At 40.4% G+C, this 20167-nt stretch overlaps 1 long non-coding RNA gene across 1 annotated transcript in view; it reads left to right on the top strand.

Moving 5' to 3' along the window:
- Positions 1-19518, top strand: part of LOC142523010 (uncharacterized) — a 52122-nt gene extending 32604 nt beyond the window's left edge. Inside the window, exons 2-3 of the long non-coding RNA XR_012814570.1 lie at positions 18838-18950; positions 19422-19518. This is a non-coding gene — a long non-coding RNA (uncharacterized LOC142523010). The remainder of the gene's footprint in view (positions 1-18837; positions 18951-19421) is intronic.
- Positions 19519-20167: the final 649 nt, after the last annotated feature.

Below are 20167 nucleotides of genomic sequence, written 5' to 3'. Positions count from 1 at the left end.
CTTAAGTTATGGTTAGCGTACAGTACAGACCCTTCAACTAATATATATAAATAACTATTTTCAATTATATATATATATATATATATCTATATTTAAAACTATTTTTTATGACATGGGAACTCGCAGTATTATCCTTCAATGCACATTGGATAAACTCTCGAACTAACGCAATAATATAAAAACCACGTTAGTCAGGTAAAATAGACTGGATAAATATTGTGTGACAAGCTCGCCCGAGCATGAGACGTTGAACGTGAAACATGTATAGTTGGCAAGTGAAAATTTTATTGTATAATAAAAGTAATGGTATTCAGAAGCTGAATCAAATAAAATCGCATGGTTTGGACCAATTTTCAATCAATTACAGTTTGAATTGATTTTAAAATTAACAAAATCGTAAAATTGGTTTTGTTCAAATTTGAATAAAAAGGAACCGAACTAAATCGATTACGTTAATATAAAAAGAATAAGTAATAAAATTTTGTTATTTTTTATTTGTACTAGTGAACAAAACCAATTTTACGATTTGATTAATTTTCAAATCAATTGAAACTGTGATTGATTGAAAATTGATCCAAACATTGCGGTTTTATTTGATTCAGCTTCTGATTGTTAATTTTTATTTGTATTAGTGAGCTAAAAGTTTTAATTACATTGAGAATTTAATTATACAATTTTTTGTCCAAATAAAACATAACTACAACTTAAAAATTTAAGTTTTTTAAAATTTACAAAATTTTATAATCAGCATTATTGTTTTAAGGGTAAATTGACATAAAATCCCCAACTCCACTCTCAAATTTACTATCGGTCAGTTCCCACTTTCAATTATTTCTTTGTTTCAACTCCCTATTTTTGTAAAATGTCTAAAATAACCCTTTCTATTCACAATTCTTTCATAAATCAAAACACATGTTTCAACGATAGTATGTTTACCAACAAAAAAAAATAATAATTCAAGATTAACAGAGAAAAAATGTTGTGAAATTTCTTCGTCGATTCCGGTGTCATTGAGGTCTAAAAAAATGGTCTCAAATCTTTGCAGATTCAAAGCTCAAAACATCAAGGTTATTAATTTTTAGGAATATAAATTTTTTTCTTCCACTTTTCTTCACAGATTAAAAAATTCAATTCTTAATAATCAGACAAATTCTCGCACCCAAGACGCAGCGGAAGTTTAAAATTTTGTTTTTAAGCGTCGTGTGTTTAGAAACATTCATAGGGTTTAGGATTATACCTTTGCGTATTAAACGATGGACTTCAAACTATTCCGGTGTGAAGCGGATATAGCCCTTCTTGTAGTTCCCTACGAACGACTATTCTCCTTTGATATTCTAATTGAGTCCATGATCAAAGAATGATTTCTTTGTTTGGATTGCACTAGTAATTCCAAACAATTTACGCGTTGAGATTGAAGCCTATGAATTTCCAAAATTCAGATATGGTGTGGCGCGGCGGCGCGGTGTGGAAGCAACAAGAAGAGGCCGAAATTTTTTTCAAAATTCTTCAAGGTGGCCGTGACCTTGCTCGAGAGGAAGGGAGGTTTTTTTTTTTTTTTTTTTTTTTTTTTTTGCAAAATCATGTGCTCTCAATAATGAGTCCTATTGTTGTATGCATAGAGGTTGACTCCTAATCTCATTAGGAATTCATCTTTCATAAGGACTCTAATAATTTCATTATTTTTAAAACTATCATAAAATTAATATATAATGTATTTTGTTGGAACATTTTATGCTCGCAATCTTGATTTTGATGCTAACAAAACTTGTTATTCTGTTTCTAATGATTTATCGAAGTGCGCAGAAAACTGGAACTGATCAGAATTCAAACTGATCAGTTTTCTCGCTATAACTGGAGCTATCGAGAAGCAAACTAAAAACACCAACTGACCAATCAGTCCAATTGATGTATCAAGAACAGTTCAACTGATTGATTGGTTGATAAATGACTCAGCAGAAGACCTTCAGAAGCCCGACCAGCTGATGAAGAGCTCAACTGACCAGTTAAACTGAATCAATTAAATTAGTTCAGCTGATGAGCCAACTGATTTCACCGCACCAATTTTAGACCAATGCAACTGACCAGTTCAGAATATCAGTTAGGAATCAATCAGTTTGAAGAACACAACAAGCATACTCAATGGAATCCAGCTGTGCACAACGGTATAAAAGCAAGTGTCCAGTCAAAAGACAATAATGGATGTTCCAACAAAGCTTAAAGACAAAATGTTCCAGAAGAGCTGTCGAAAAAGTCGAGACACAAATCTCAAAGAACGCATTCAAAGCTGCAACGATCACATGTGATGATTCTTGGTGTACGGTCATCTTGCTGCTATAAATACAGACCAAGACTATCAGCAAACATAGATATATAGAGGTGTGGAAAAAGAAAGTGCACACTTATTTTCCTATCAGCTTTCAAAAAGCAATCAGCCCGGAGGGAATACTCAAGTCATATCAGCTTAGTTTAGAAACTCATTTCTCTTAGTGTGTGAGAACACCTTCTTGGTGTATTCATTGTTTAGTTCTCACAAACACGCACACACACCACCACTCAAATACAGTATTGCACAAAGACAATAAACTTGTGTATGTAATATTTGACACACAGACGTTAAAGAAGTGTTGGCTGAAAGGTGCAAACTTCAGTCTAGGCTAGGAGTTCAGATTAGGCAGTAGCGTAAGTCGTAAGCTGAGTGGGTTTGTACAAGATGTTGTATAAATCAAAATCTTCTAGTGGATACTACCCGAGGTGGTAGAAGGGGTGACGTAGGAAAATTTGAAGTCTCCGAACGTCCATAAACATATCTTGTGTACTTAACTGATTAACTGTTGTTTTCAAACTGATTTGATCAGTTCGAGATGTTATCAGTTCAGTTCTCACTATAATTGAACTGATATATCCCAGAAATGATCCAACGCTTTTCAGTTATTTAGTTTACATAAGTTAAAACGCTTTCAAATATAACAGCTTTATTTACGAAGGATTACTTCGAGTTTTTTCCGCTTGGCTTGAAAACCAAACTCGATTTAATTAATCGGTGTTAACATTCTTAGAACATGAGCTATTGCAGCTCATTGGATAATATTGTGTTTGAAGCATCTCAAAGGTGTCCAACACAAGATCTTTCATATTTATTAACTTTTAATAATACATGATATAATAACATCATACACATATTTTATATCACCATATAAAATATATACATATATATGTACATCAAATTAAATAACCATCATTTAATTCAAATTTACTCCTTGGTTAATTTAATTCTAGACTCCTCTATATCATCTATGAAAATTTGTGCATGTTAGTAGTCATCACTACTAGCAATATCATTTAATTAGTAAATTTCAAATTCACTAAATAAATGATTACAAACTAATTATAACCCTGATCGACGATCCGAGAGCGTCAATATACCAAGGATACAAGTCTTGTTTGTATAATGAAAATTAAAAATTTAGAAGATCAAAATTTTCATTTACCAAATTTAGAACTTACCATATATGGCAGTTACCATGTTTGTCAGCTGCCAATTTTGTAAACTCCTTTACTAAAACAGGCAGTCTCACTCTCTTTCCTCAAATTGCAATTATGCTAACTTCTATTTATTCCATCTTATGGAATCAGCTCATAAACTCCTTTATAAGCTTCCTGTTTGATCTCCATCAAACTATAGTCGCCAAATTATTACTCCTTGAAATTTGATTATCTCAACAGAAACACATAATCCGATACTTGTGTGACCCTCAATGGTTCAGAGATACAGCTAGCTGTGGGTTCACATCTCCATGTGATTCAAAATAACATTTATTCTTATTCTGGCTTACCCTTGTTAGCCCATTCTTTTCATCAACACCTTGGTCAAGAATGTCAGAACTCATTTCTGATTGTACTCATCGGATCATGGTAAGAGCATCTAGTAGCATCGCCCCATGATCCCCTAGGTATCACTGATAATGCCTGCAAGAACCTTTAATCATGGTTAGCGTAGAGTACGGTCTCTTCAACACATATATCCCGGTCGAATCTGCAACCATTGGTATATCGAGAGTTGCATATGAATTCGACAACGATGTGATTTATTTTCGAGTACTAATAGTGGCATGGTATGTGCAACGGTGAATCCCCATAGGATATCTTCACCCGTAGGCTAACGGTGAATCCCCTAACTACAATGCACTTGCTACTATGTATTTCGAAACTACACCCAACCTCGCCACCTGATGACCCTCGATGGAGTTGATAAACGGATCAAAGTGCATGCTAGTACTTATAGCCCCTACATTGTCTCAATTCAAAGGACTAATGTTGTACAACAATAACTGCAGACTATTCCATTCGATAAGTGAGAACCACTTGGACAGTCAGAGGGAGGGTTGTTCAGTGCATCATCATATGATCACTCCTCCGTGTGAAGGGACATCTCCATGCTCTTGCCAATGAAACATGGCATTTACATCACATATGCTAGTCTCGAGCTCGATCGACCTTTATCCTTGTTTTAGGTGGCTGATTCGACTAATACCTGTTTAGAATATACGTTAAACATCTACTAATTTAAAATGCGGAATTTATTTTTTTTAAAGCTCACATTTTCGTAATTATCATTTAAATATTTTTGCATGCATAAAACCCTACCGAAAAATATATCATTTAAAAATAAGCATAAATATCTACCAATTTAAATATTTGTTGTTTAAAATGACCAAACTCGACCAACTGAAAATGCGTAAACATAACGAGTAAAAATACTAGAAATCTTTATCGTATCAAAACCAATGTATAAAAATGCTAATGTTCTTTCAAATCTCAAAAATCGTAATGTGCGGAAGAAACGTGGTCCTCGGGTCGTGCACGCATATCCAGTACTGCCTACAAAGAGTTCAGCACCTCCAGTCCCCTCATAAACTTGCTCACCTGCATCACACACGTCTAGTGAGTCTAAAGACTCAACACACCTGTACCGGAAATAACAAGTACATATACATAGCACACAGCTGTGAAAATATACCGTAATCAACATACCTTTCATGAACTTAAAAACGTAAATGTAAACGTGCCATAATAAATCATAACATGTCAAAACAGCTCATCGTATCGTCATATAGTTATACCTTTGCTTTAATTGAATTCAGTTCATTAGTTGTGACTTTAGTATCATCATTCATCATTATATGATGGATCCATCTGCATAAAACCATGGTACCCGGCGCCTGTCGGACATCAGCGACAGTATTACCCATCCACTGTGCCTAAGCCTCATCATCAGCATTTACATATACACTTTATGTATTTACATATATATCGTTAGTCACAACTAATTCTCATCCTTCAAAACATCATCATTTTCATCACTTATCAAAATCATGCACAAACGTAAATGTTCTTAAAATCAAGCATGCAACGTAATTTTTATAATTTCATAAAAATCATAGCCACGATGCATAAAAATTTAAAAGCATGATAAATTTGTGCTCGGGGCTCTGCCAGGACTAAAAACTCACCCGGGTGGAAAATGACAAATTTGCCCCTGAAAACCCAAAATGACCGTTTTATTCCTGGACCTCTAAATTTTGACCCGAGGCTTACCAAACTCCTTAAAACATCCCAAAACATATTTAAAAGTATTTATTAGACCTAAACTCGAGCCCATTTCAAAACTTAACCGATTCGTTTTAAAACTTGGACCGGGGTCCCGGTTTTAACCCGAATCGAACCGAAACTTAACCAAATTTCTCCCAACCTTTTACCACACCTTATAAACATATTAACCACCTTAAAACCTTCAAGACCAGCCCCTTAAACCCCTCGACCATGACCCTTATGCAGCTGGAAAAATTCTGTGCAAAACATCTTCAAACCCTAATTCACTAGACTTGCAAATTATCGATCCTAGCTCAAGACTACGAAGACCAGCACCTAACCAACCCTACTAGGACCAAGTTCGAACCCAAGATACTCTCCTTGACCAAACCTAGCTGACCTTACTGACCCCAAACACCAGCCCTGTGACGGCCCGTATTTCGTGTTCATAATTTTACAGAATTATTAAAAATTTTCTCTTTGAATAAATAAAATTGCAACGTATAAAAACTTTCGTAAAATAACCCAACGGTTTAACATAAACATAGCAGCGGAAACTGAATAATGTTTTAAACAATAACTTAAAATATATAAAAGTTATAGCAAGTGTTTGGACATAAAATTGAATAACTAAACATGAGGTCCTCAGGTTCGTACTACCGCCGATCCGAGCTAACTCACTGGTCCCCGCCCTCAGCCTGAAAGGGATCGATTTTAGGTGCTCAAATGCGCAACGGAAGCAACAAAATGTTTTCAAAACAAGAAAACCGAAATTTGAAGAGAAATTTTTGCACCTCTCATGTACTAGGATGTAGCATATACAAAAACACAACCATGACATTCATAGGGTGTTTATAGAAATGTACCTATCAATCTTAAAAGATTGATGATAGCTCCAACTAAGGTGTAAACACCTTAGCTCTTGAATGGCAAGACAATCTTCAAGCTTCCCTTTGAGCCCACCTTGCTCAAATATTAAGCCCACCACCAACTAGCTAGAACCACTCTAATTTTGCACTAGAAAAATTAGAGCATTTTTCTTTGAGAAGTATTTTCTTTCTTCAACAATTGAAGAACAAAATGGAGAGAAAAATGAGGGAGAGAACCCTTGCAATTTTCGGCCATGGAGAGTTAATTGGGAGAGTGGAAGACTTGTCTTGGTGTGTGAAAAAGTAGTGTCCAACTTTTGCATGCCATGCCTTGGTTAAATAAAAAGTTGTCTCCCAACTCTTCACCTTCCATGCATGCATTTTTATTTGATTTTTAACAATTAAAAATCCATGGACTTAATTTAATTATCTCAAACAAATTTGAGACTAATTAAACATTACATGAATTTACTCAAGTCAATAGTTGAATAACTATTTTACTATTGTGCTCTACAAGACCCAATATGATTTAATTAATTCAACAATTGAATTAATTTATTTATTTGAACTATACTAGGCCCACTAGTTTTTAATTAATTCAACACTTGAATTAATTTAATTTAGTCCATAATAATGTTTATGAAAATCACAATTTTCAAATACATTATTTATTTGGCCAACTTTTAATTTAGGAACACATTCATAAATTAAAAGTCACATTTCTATCATAGAAGTCATACTTCTATTTTTCTTTACGCTTATAAACTCATTTATAAGCCGTTCAACACATTGAACTATTTTACTTCTCAACGGGATCTAGAAAACTAGTACTTGTCTGGCCCTCAATGGTTTATTGATACAACTAGCTGTGGGTTCAAATCTCCATGTGATTCGGACTAAACATGTCCTTATATGAGCATACCCCAATTGCTCCATTCTTACTTATCAAATCCTTGATAACAAGAACGTCATAACTCAAGTCTGATAGTACCCAACCAATCATGTTAAACGCTTAGCAGCATCGCTTACATGATTCCCTAGGTATCAAATGATAGTGCCTGCAAGAACCATTCAATTATGGTTAGCGTACAGTACGGTCCCTTCAACTCATTTATCCCGACCGATTCGACAACCATTGGTTTATCGAGAGTTGTCAATGAATCGATACTATGTGTCATGTCGTAGTTGCATCGATGGTGTAATCTATGAAACCCCTTTCATAATTACCACCATACTCTGATCAGAGATTTCAACCTACACACACATGAGAACACATAGGATATCCATACCCGAAGGTAAGCGGTGAATCCCCGACTACAATGCATCGACTCCTATATGTTTCGACAAAACACCCAACCTTGCCACCTGATGACCCCATGAGAGTCGGTAAACAAGTCAAAGTGTAATTCTAGCACATAGAGTCTCAATGTTGTCTCGGGTCATAAGGACTAATGGTGTGCAACCATAAACTAGGACTTTTCCACTCGATAAGTGAGAACCACTTGGAAAGTCCTTTATGGAGGGTTGTTCAGTGCCTCTACTAGGAGAACCTATCTGCATGCTCGGACATCACAATGTCCCCTACCAATGAAACATGGTACTCACATCGCAGATACTAGTCTCGAACTCGAGCGGCCTATATCCTTCTTAGCGGCGGCTGAATCTACTAGGAACTGTTTAGAATATACAGTATTCCAAATATGAGTTTCATGATACTCATCATATGAGCATCTCATATTCTTTCTACTATTTGTATATTCAAGGGCTTTATCTATGCAACTAGCATAGGTATACAGATAAATATGTGCCAAAATAATAATTTCAAATATTATTAAAATAAAGATTGTTTATACATAGAGTTTCATTGTGAACACTCGGCCAACACTTGGCTCGACGGGCACCTACTCTAACAATCTCCCACTTGCACTAGAGCCAACTACCCATATGCTTCAAACCCATCGATTCGCGATGCTTCTCGAATAATGGTCCAGGTAAAGGCTTAGCTAGTGGATCTGCAACATTATCTGCGGAGCCGACTTTGTCATTGAGACATCTCCTCTTTCCACAATCTCTCGGAGGATGTGGTACTTTCTCAATACATGTTTGGATTTCTGATGAGACCTTGGCTCCTTTGCTTGAGCTATAGCTCCCGTGTTGTCACACAACCGAGACAGGAGCATCTTCCATAGGAACGACGTCCAACTCTTGGACGAAATTTCTTATCCAAAAAGCCTCCTTTTCTGCATCTGATGCAGCAATGTATTCGGCCTCTGTGCTGGAATCCGTAGTATTGTTTTGCTTGGAACTCTTCCAAGAGACAACATCACCTATTGAGCATAAATACAAACCCAGAGGTTGACTTCGAGTCATCAATATCGCTTTGGAAGCTAGAGTCGGTATAGCCTTCCAATTTCAGTTACCCCATAGACCAAGAACAACTTATTGGTCCTTCTCAAATACTTGAGGATGTCTTTCACAGCTTTCCAATGTGGAAGACCAGGGTTCGATTGATATCTACTCACTACACTTAGTGCGAAAGCCACGTCAGGACGTGCAGATATTGTAGAACCCGTAAATCAGTAGACGTATAAGCCATGCATAATTCTAGATTTTTAAATTTAATTGACTTCATTGCATGATTATTTTAAATGCATTTATTTGAAGTTAATTATTCATTATTTCACTTCAGTAGTTTGATTTTTAGCATTTCAGTTATTTCAGTGAGGCCGGACCGGAGTCGGAGTTTTGAGATAGAATTTAAGATTCGAGAAATATTTCCAGAAGTTAATTTAACTAGCAAGTAAGTTCATTTAAGTTAGAAAGGGAGGTTTGAGGATTTAATTTAATTATTTGAGGTGATTAAGAAATGAGCTCATTTAAGTTACTTAATTAAGGGGTTAGCTCACTAAATTAATTAAAGGATTAGTAAGACTTTTAAGGGTTATTAAATTACTAGATAATCAATTTTCCCCTACCATTTATCATGCATTTTCGGCCTCACCCCTAGAAGAACAAACTAGGACTTGCCAACTCACCTTTGACCCATTGTTGGTTGATTAGCATGCTAATTCTTTTAGCTATTTTTCCACCTTAATTAATTAATACTAGACCACTATCCTAACCCTTGTTTGGCATGATAAAATTGGCCACTATACTCTAGAATCACCCAAGAGATCATTTGATAGAAATTCAAAATTCAAAATTCAAATGCATGAAGACTTGGTCTTGATATGATCCTTATATCTTGCACCATCCTCCTCACCCCTCATAACCACTCCATCACACTCCCTCCCCACCGAAATCAGACCCATTTTCAGTAGAGAAAAACGTGAATAACAGCTAGGGAGAAAGGGAGAAAAATCGAGAACTAGAAAGAACAAGAGAAGCGCTCCACCTCCTCCGTGCCGCGTCGTCGTCGTTTCGTTCTTTTTCTTTCGTACGGAAACCAGGCATGTCTAGATTATTTCTAAACCTCAATCAAGTCATATTATCATTTATTTTTCAGTACATGATCATGTTTATTCAAGCAAAAATCGAGATCCATGTCCAAACATTTTGAAACAACACATGCAGAATTTCGGCTCTTCATGGCAGCTTCACGTTTTCTTTTAGTTTTGATGGTTTCAGGTTGTGGTTCGACCCCAAGCTCCCAAGGCGGCTTATATACATGTAGTAGGATGCACTAGGACCATGTTGGTCTATTCAAACCAGCCCCATGCTTGCTGGAAATTCAGAATGACAGCAAGTTCCCATAGGCGCAGATTTGTGTTTCGAAATTTCAGTTTTGTGTCAAGGGTTGTGGATCTGATCTTGGCTGCCCCAAGGGCCTATAGCCATGGTTAGATCACTTCCCTAGCAAGTCTAAGACGTGACGAAGTCGCCCTTTTGGTGGCTTGGTCCATGGCCCCTCGGTTTTTAATCAAAACAGCCCCTTTCCCCATTCGGCTTCTTCCTTTGTTCAGCATATGGTTTCGGTTTGTGTTTGCTTGGTGTGGATCTTGGTTGGCCTATGGCCCTTAGCCACGGTTCATATCATGCTCCTAGATGTCTTGATCGTGCCATGGTCAATCAAATGGCCATTGGAATGACACGAGACATCGATCATAGCATAAACACTACACACGCATGCACGTTGCTCTCGGTTGGACCCTTCGGTTGAGTTTTGGTGTGATGCGGATTGTGGCTGGCCTAGGGCCCTTAGCCATGGTTCACATCATTCCTTGGGATGTTGGTAAGAGTCTCTGGTCGGTGGTTCATGCCCCTAATGGCCGATAGTCTCGAAACCAACGCAAGTCTTGTAGTTGCACAGCTGCTGGAAATTACAGCAAGTTGCTGTGTCGTTTAGAAGGCTCGTTTGAGTTCTTGGTTGGCTTTTAGCCCATGGCCTTGGACTGGACAGTGCCTCATTGAGTTGGGAAGGTCATGTTTTTGACCGTTTGTCATTCGGATCATTTTCGAGGTCGTACGAGAATTTACGGTGCAATGTGCCAAATTGACTCTCGAAAGAGCGTTTCGTGTTTTGGCCTCCATTCCACCTAGATTTCGACCCTATCATTTTAGGAGCATTATTTTATAATTTTTCAGCGTATTTTAATCATGACTATACGTCGGTTCGGTGTCGGTTCAGGTTGGCTCGGAGTCATGATTAAATGCGAAGTCATTAGGCGTCATAGTCGCATCTTTTGAACGTAAATTGCATAGTTGGTCAAGTTTAAGCTATTGCATATTTTCATGGCACAGTTAAGTTGCAGCGAGCCTGGGGACGATCCGATCCAATCCAGTTGGTAAAAATTACAGGAATTTTCATTACGCCAGTTAATTATTTTACGTGCATGAAAATAAAAAATGATTATTTTTGAGATTTATGCGATATGGCTTGTGCTTCATTCACTATGTGGGAGTGTTATTTTATACGGTCGCCAGTGACCGATCAGTTCAGTATGGTACCACCCGGTCGCCTGTGACCGGCCAGCTCAGTTTAGTTTCAGCCTCCCCGGTAGCCAGTTACCGATCAGTTCAGCTTAGTGCAGTGGCCACAGGCGTAAAACATAATTGCTCAGTTCAGTTACGCACGTATTATAATTGCTCAGTACAGATTATTTTCAGCATGCCTCAGGACATGATATTTTATCCCATGCATATTTTAAATTCAGATTTTTACTCGTTACCTGCGATATATGCATGCTGAGTCTTTAGGCTCACTAGACTTGATTGTTGTAGGTACTGATGAGGCCAGGGCCGAGGGCGGGGACCAGTGAGCCAGCTTGGGTCGGCAGTAGTGGCACCCGAGGACCTCAGTGCAGCAGTTGTTATTTTATTCCGCAAACAATTTTTATCAATCGTTGGATAATTTTTAAGTTGTTATTGTTGGCAAAACTTTATTTTCTTCCGCTGCGATTATTTTAAACATTGAACTTGATTCATCAGTCGATTTTATGAATGAGGCCATTTAAGTTCTAAAAAAAAAAAAAAAAATTTTAATTTTTCCGCAAATTTTCAAGAAAGGAGTTTTAGGCCCTTTACAGTTGGTATCAGAGCGGTGGTTCTGTATAGGGTTTCACTACTACTGACCGCGAGAAGCTCACGAAGCCACGTCTTCGGTCTGTAAGTTTTTCAGTTCAGCATTTTGTTCAGCATTTCAGTTAAAGCATGAATTATTTTGTCAGCATGCTTCCAGATTTTCAGTATTTCAGTGTTCATTTAAAATAAATTATGGAATTATGCATGTTAGTTACGTATGGGTTATGTTGGAACAGTATGCCCCCTAGACGCATTTTAGAGCGCAACAGAGAGGAGGAGCCTCGCCGAGAGGACAGGGAGGAACGTAGACCGGAGGGAGACCTACCATCTCCTCCACCGCCCCCACCGGACATGAGTGCCTAGATGTTAGCTGGGATGGCACAGTTCTTCGCACAGTTTGCGGGGGGCGATGCCGCAGCCGTAGCCGCAGCCGCAGCCGCAGCCGCAGCCAGGCTGTCAGGGCCCGAGGCTGTTTATGAGCGATTCATGAAGATGCGCCCGAAGGAATTCTCTGGGACATCTGACCCCATGGTTGCCGAGGGATGGATCAAATCCCTCGAGGTCATCTTTGAGTTTATGGAGCTGGGGGACGCAGACCGAGTCCGATGTGCCACCTACCTGTTCACTGGAGACGCCCGCTTATGGTGGGAAGGAGCTTCGGTAGCCTTGACTTTGGCTACACTTTCATGGACCCGCTTTACGGAAGTTTTCTACTCCAAGTATTTTGCTGAGGAGGTTCGCACCAGGCTGACCACCGAGTTCATGAGCCTGAGACAGGGAGATATGACGGTTACAGAGTTTATCCGTAAGTTCGAGAGGGGCTGTCACTTTGTGCCCCTGATCGCGAATGATGCCAGAGCCAAGCTGATGTATTTCCTGGTGGGTTTACGGCCGATCTTGCGCCGGGATGTTAGGGTATCTGACCCTGCTACTTATGAGATTGCCGTCTCCAAGGCCTTAGCCGCAGAGCAGGATCTGCGGGATATCGAGAGGGATCGCCAGGGCAAGCGCCCAGTCCAGGCACCGCACCGCCCTTTTCCTCATCAGCATCAGCAGCAGAATAAGAGGCCTTTTCATGGACCGCCCAGGAACCGAGGCCAGCAGCAGCAGCAGCGGGGACGCCCAGCCCCGAGGACTCAGGAGCACCCAGTTTGTCCCAGGTGCTCACGTCGCCATCCTGGAGCATGTATGGCTGGCTCAGGAAAGTGTTTTAAGTGTGGCAGTCCAGACCACATGTTGCTGCAGTGCCCTCAGAGGAATCTGCATACCCAAGGCAGAGTTTTTGCTCTCCATGCCGCGGAAACCAACCCGGAGACTATGTTGTTGACAGGTACCTTTAAACTTTAAGTTATTATTTGAATTTCCGTGTTTTGGGAATCGGGATTTAGATGTGAACTTAGAACTGTTATAGGATTGCATGCTCTACTCAGATTTATTTTGGGGGGAATTAAGCTAGAGGAACCTTGACCTTTGCATGTCTATAAGTTTAGATCTTGTAGTGGGATTCAACTTAGAGCTCCGCTCTTTCAGGGAGAATTTTTATATCTGGTTCCGCTACCAAGGCCTTGATAGATTCATGGGCCACTCACTCATTTATTTCGGAGGTCTTTGTAAACTTTCTCAAGATCCAGACCATTGGGCTAGATACAGCCTTTTCAGTAGTGTTGCCGTCAGGCGAGGAGATGGCAGCCACCAATGTTATCCGAGCTATAGACCTTGAGCTGCACGGTAATCTTGTTTATGCTGATCTGATTGTGCTACCGATGCCGGAATTTGACATCATCCTAGGGATGGACTGGCTATTGAGGAACAGAGTGTTGATAGACTTCCAGAGGAGATCTGTTCTGGTCCGACCGCCTGGAATGGAGCAGTTCTTATTTGAGCCGGACAGGTACTTTCCTTTACTGCGCATTATTCCTTATGTTCAGGCTAGGAAACTCATGCATAGAGGGTGTCGGGCATTTCTAGCGACCTTTTTATCTGTCCCCGAGGAACCCAGCCAGTCAGCCTCAGATGTTCCGATTGTCAGAGATTTCTTAGACGTTTTTCCCGAAGACGTCTCTGGTATGCCACCCGAGAGAGAGGTGGAGTTTTCCATTGAGCTTATGCCAGGTACGGCTCCGATATCCAAAGCGCCATACCGACTAGCACCGACAGAGATGGCAGAGCTTAAGAAGCAGATTCAGGAACTTCTCGACAAGGAGTTCATTCGCCCGAGCTTTTCTCCATGGGGCGCGCCGGTCTTATTTGTGAAAATGAAGGATGGCTCGATGAGGCTTTGCATTGACTACAGGGAGTTGAACAGGGTTACAGTGAAGAATAAATACCCACTGCCGAGGATTGAGGATCTGTTTGACCAGTTGCAGGGAGCTTCGATTTTCTCCAAGATAGATCTACGTTTCGGTTATCACCAGTTGAGGGTGAGAGATGCTGATGTCTCGAAGACAGCTTTCAGGACTCGTTATGGCCACTACGAGTTCCTAGTGATGCCGTTCGGTCTGACGAATGCGCCAGCGATCTTCATGGATCTAATGAATCGCGTATTTCAGCCGTACCTCGACCAGTTTGTGATAGTGTTCATAGATGACATTCTCGTCTACTCCAAGAGTCGGGAGGAGCACAGCAGGCATCTGACCACAGTGTTGCAGACATTGCAGAAACACAAATTATTCGCAAAGTTCAGTAAGTGCGAATTCTGGTTAGAGAAGGTGGCGTTCTTGGGACACATTGTTTCTAGCAGTGGCATTGAGGTAGACCCGGCGAAAGTTGCAGCAGTCAGAGATTGGGTTGTGCCTCAGAATGTATCGGAGATCCGCAGTTTTCTTGGGCTAGCAGGATATTACAGGAAGTTCATTCAGGGATTCTCATCCATTGCCGTTCCACTCACAGCACTGACAAAGAAAAATGTGAAGTTTGTGTGGAGTGAGGAGTGTCAGAAGAGCTTCGATACTTTGAAGCAAGCTCTTATCTCAGCACCCGTTTTGGCTGTACCGTCAGGATCCGGTGAGTTTGTCCTTTATACCGATGCTTCGAAGCTTGGTTTAGGTGCAGTTTTGATGCAGCATGGGAGAGTGATAGCGTATGCTTCTCGACAGCTGAAAATTCATGAGAAGAATTATCCTACCCATGATCTGGAGTTAGCGGCCGTAGTTTTTGCTTTGAAGATTTGGAGGCACTATCTGTATGGAGAGAAGTGTCAGATCTTTACCGACCACAAAAGCCTCAAGTATTTCTTTACGCAGAAGGAGCTGAACATGCGTCAGAGGCGTTGGTTGGAGCTTGTGAAAGACTACGATTGTGACATTAGCTACCACCCGGGTAAAACTAATGTAGTTGCGGATGCTTTGAGCAGGAAAGTCGCAGTGATGGCTCACTTGACGATTCAGAAACCTCTTCAGATTGAGAGGCAGAAGTTCGATCTTGAGACTTATCCGCGAGGTAGAGTTCCTCGTTTATCTACCTTGACTATCAAGTCCTCTCTTATTGACCGTATTCGCAGCGGTCAGGCAGCAGATGAGCAGTTGGCACAGTGGAAGAAGAGAGATGAAGCCAAGGGCAGTGTTTTGTATACAGTCAGCGACGGTATTGTGAGATACCGAGATAGGATATGGGTTCCCAGCAGTGATTCTATCCGAGCAGACATCTTATCAGAGGCCCATACGTCCCCGTACTCCATTCACCCTGGGAGTACGAAGATGTACAAAGATCTGCAGCTATTGTATTGGTGGCCAGGGATGAAGAAGGACATCAGGCGTTTTGTATCCGAGTGCCTAACTTGTCAGTTAGTGAAGGCCGAGCATCAGAGACCAGCAGGTTTGCTCAAGCCTCTCTCTATTCCCGAGTGGAAGTGGGAGAATGTTACCATGGACTTTGTGACCGGATTGCCGAGGTCAGCCAGAGGATCGAATGCCATCTGGGTGATTGTAGATCGTCTTACCAAATCAGCGCACTTCTTGCCTATTAAGACGACTTTCACCATGGTTCAGTATGCAGAGCTGTATATCCGAGAGATAGTCCGACTCCATGGTATTCCAGTTTCTATCGTATCTGACAGAGATCCCAGATTCACTTCCTCGTTTTGGAAGAGTTTGCATTCGACTTTGGGTACGAAGTTGCTGTTTAGCACAGCTTTCCATCCGCAGACGGATGGGCAGTCAGAGCGAGTTATTCAGATTTTGGAGGATCTTCTTCGCGCTTGCGTCATCAATTTCTCAGGGAGTTGGGAGTCGAACTTGCCACTGGTTGAGTTTACCTATAACAACAGTTTCCAGTCGTCTATAGGTATGGCTCCGTATGAAGCGCTGTATGGCCGCAAGTGTAGATCTCCTGTTCATTGGGATGAAGTAGGAGAAAGAGCAGAGTTGGGACGCTTGCTTATCGTGTGGCTCTTCCGCCGAATCTGGCCGGAGTACACAATGTCTTTCACGTCTCCATGCTGAGGAAGTATATGGCAAATCTTCGCATGTGCTGAATTTCGAGCCGTTGCAGCTTACTCCGAACTTATCTTATGAGGAGAGACCCGTGCAGATCCTTGACAGACAGGAGAAGAAACTTCGGAACAAGCTCGTTAAGCGAGTCAAAGTCAAATGGCTCAACCATTCAGAGGAGGAAGCTACGTGGGAGTCTGAGCCGGAGATGAGAAGTCGATACCCTGAGTTATTCGGTGAGTTCTAATTTCGAGGACGAAATTTCTTTTAAGGGGGGAAGGATTGTAGAACCCGTAAATCAGTAGACGTATAAGCCATGCATAATTCTAGGTTTTCTAAATTTAATTGACTTCATTGCATGATTATTTTAAATGCATTTATTTGAAGCTAATTACTCATTATTTCAGTTCAGTAGTTTGATTTTTAGCATTTCAGTTATTTCAGTGAGGCCGGACCGGAGTCGGAGTTTTGAGATAGAATTTAAGATTCGAGAAATATTTCCAGAAGTTAATTTAACTAGCAAGTAAGTTCATTTAAGTTAGAAAGGGAGGTTTGAGGATTTAATTTAATTATTTGAGGTGATTAAGAAATGAGCTCATTTAAGTTACTTAATTAAGGGGTTAGCTCACTAAATTAATTAAAGGATTAGTAAGACTTTTAAGGGTTATTAAATTACTAGATAATCAATTTTCCCCTACCATTTATCATGCATTTTCGGCCTCACCCCTAGAAGAACAAACTAGGACTTGCCAACTCACCTTTGACCCATTGTTGGTTGATTAGCATGCTAATTCTTTTAGCTATTTTTTCACCTTAATTAATTAATACTAGACCACTATCTTAACCCTTGTTTGGCATGATAAAATCGGCCACTATACTCTAGAATCACCCAAGAGATCATTTGATAGAAATTCAAAATTCAAAATTCAAATGCATGAAGACTTGGTCTTGATATGATCCTTATATCTTGCACCATCCTCCTCACCCCTCATAACCACTCCATCACACTCCCTCCCCACCGAAATCAGACCCATTTTCAGTAGAAAAAAACGTGAATAACAGCTAGGGAGAAAGGGAGAAAAATCGAGAACTAGAAAGAACAAGAGAAGCGCTCCACCTCCTCCGTGCCGCGTCGTCGTCGTTTCGTTCGTTTTCTTTCGAAACGAAACCAGGCATGTCTAGATTCTTTCTAAACCTCAATCAAGTCATATTATCATTTATTTTTCAGTACATGATCATGTTTATTCAAGCAAAAATCGAGATCCATGTCCAAACATTTTGAAACAACACATGCAGAATTTCGGCTCTTCATGGCAGCTTCACGTTTTCTTTTAGTTTTGATGGTTTCAGGTTGTGGTTCGACCCCAGGCTCCCAACGCGGCTTATATACATGTAGTAGGATGCACTAGGACCATGTTGGTCCATTCAAACCAGCCCCATGCTTGCTGGAAATTCAGAATGACAGCAAGTTCCCATAGGCGCAGATTTGTGTTTCGAAATTTCAATTTTGTGTCAAGGGTTGTGGATCTGATCTTGGCTGCCCCAAGGGCCTATAGCCATGGTTAGATCACTTCCCTAGCAAGTCTAAGACGTGACGAAGTCGCCCTTTTGGTGGCTTGGTCCATGGCCCCTCGGTTTTTAATCAAAACATCAAAACAGCCCCTTTCCCCATTCGGATTCTTCCTTTGTTCAGCATATGGTTTCGGTTTGTGTTTGCTTGGTGTGGATCTTGGTTGGCCTATAGACCTTAGCCACGGTTCATATCATGCTCCTAGATGTCTTGATCGTGCCATGGTCAATCAAATGGCCATTGGAATGACACGAGACATCGATCATAGCATAAACACTACACACGCATGCACGTTGCTCTCGGTTGGACCCTTCGGTTGAGTTTTGGTGTGATGCGGATTGTGGCTGGCCTAGGGCCCTTAGCCATGGTTCAAATCATTCCTTGGGATGTTGGTAAGAGTCTCTGGTCGGTGGTTCACGCCCCTAATGGCCGATAGTCTCGAAACCAATGCAAGTCTTGTAGTTGCACAGCTGCTGGAAATTACAGCAAGTTGCTGTGTTGTTTAGAAGGCTCGTTTGAGTTCTTGGTTGGCTTTTAGCCCATGACCTTGGACTGGACAGTGCCTCATTGAGTTGGGAAGGTCATGTTTTTGACCGTTCATCATTCGGATCATTTTTGAGGTCGTACGAGAATTTACGGTGCAATGTGCCAAATTGACTCTCGAAAGAGCGTTTCTTGTTTTGGCCTCCATTCCACCTAGATTTCGACCCTATCATTTTAGGAGCATTATTTTATAATTTTTCAGCGTATTTTAATCATGACTATACGTCGGTTCGGTGTCGGTTCAGGTTGGCTCGGAGTCATGATTAAATGCGAAGTCATTAGGCGTCATAGTCGCATCTTTTGAACGTAAATTGCATAGTTGGTCAAGTTTAAGCTATTGCATATTTTCATGGCATAGTTAAGTTGCAGCGAGCCTGGGGACGATCCAATCCAATCTAGTTGGTAAAAATTACAGGAATTTTCATTACGCCAGTTAATTATTTTACGTGCATGAAAATAGAAAATGATTATTTTTGAGATTTATGCGATATGGCTTGTGGTTCATTCACTATGTGGGATTGTTATTTTATACGGTCGCCAGTGACCGATCAGTTCAGTATGGTACCACCCGGTCGCCTGTGACCGGCCAGCTCAGTTCAGTTTCAGCCTCCCCGGTAGCCAGTTACCGATCAGTTCAGCTTATTGCAGTGGCCACAGGCGTAAAACATAATCTCGACAGAAAATTTAATCAGTTAATTTCAGTACAGGCTCCAAGGAGCAAATATTTTTACAGTGATTTTCAGTTCAGTTACGCACGTATTATAATTGCTCAGTACAGATTATTTTCAGCATGCCTCAGGACATGATATTTTATCCCATGCATATTTTAAATTCAGATTTTTACTCGTTACCTGCGATATATGCATGCTGAGTCTTTAGGATCATTAGACTTGATTGTTGTAGGTACTGATGAGGCCAGGGCCGAGGGCGGGGACCAGTGAGCCAGCTTGGGTCGGCAGTAGTGGCACCCGAGGACCTCAGTGCAGCAGTTGTTATTTTATTCCGCAAACAATTTTTATCAATCGTTGGATAATTTTTAAGTTGTTATTGTTGGCAAAACTTTATTTTCTTCCGCTGCGATTATTTTAAACATTGAACTTGATTCATCAGTCGATTTTATGAATGAGGCCATTTAAGTTCTAAAAAAAAAAAAAAAAAAATTTTAATTTTTCCGCAAATTTTCAAGAAAGGAGTTTTAGGCCCTTTACAGATATCATCCCATACATGATGCTACCAATTGCAGATGCATAAGGAATGCTTGTCATCGCCGCTATCTCTGCATTAGTCTTGGGAGACATAGACTTGGATAGGGACACGCCATGACGCATTGGTAGATGTCCTCTCTTGGACTCATCCATCGAGAACCGCTTCACGATGGTATCAATGTATGTGGACTGGGTGAGACCAAGCAATCTTTTCATTCTATCTCTATAGATCTGTATTCCCAATAAAAAAGATTCTTCACCCAAGTCCTGCATCGAGAACTTACTCGCTAACCATATCTTAGTTGATTGCAACATTCCTACATCATTCTCAATGAGCGGAATGTCATCAACATACAACACCAGGAGTGTCACAGCACTCCCACTGACCTTCATTGTAAGGCTTGAGATTATTAGTCTTCATTGATGTGAGACTTGGAAGATATG

Source organism: Primulina tabacum, chromosome 13 (assembly GCF_025594145.1).
Source record: "Primulina tabacum isolate GXHZ01 chromosome 13, ASM2559414v2, whole genome shotgun sequence".
Classification (NCBI taxonomy): domain Eukaryota; kingdom Viridiplantae; phylum Streptophyta; class Magnoliopsida; order Lamiales; family Gesneriaceae; genus Primulina; species Primulina tabacum.
This window is presented reverse-complemented; position numbering and strand designations above follow the sequence as displayed.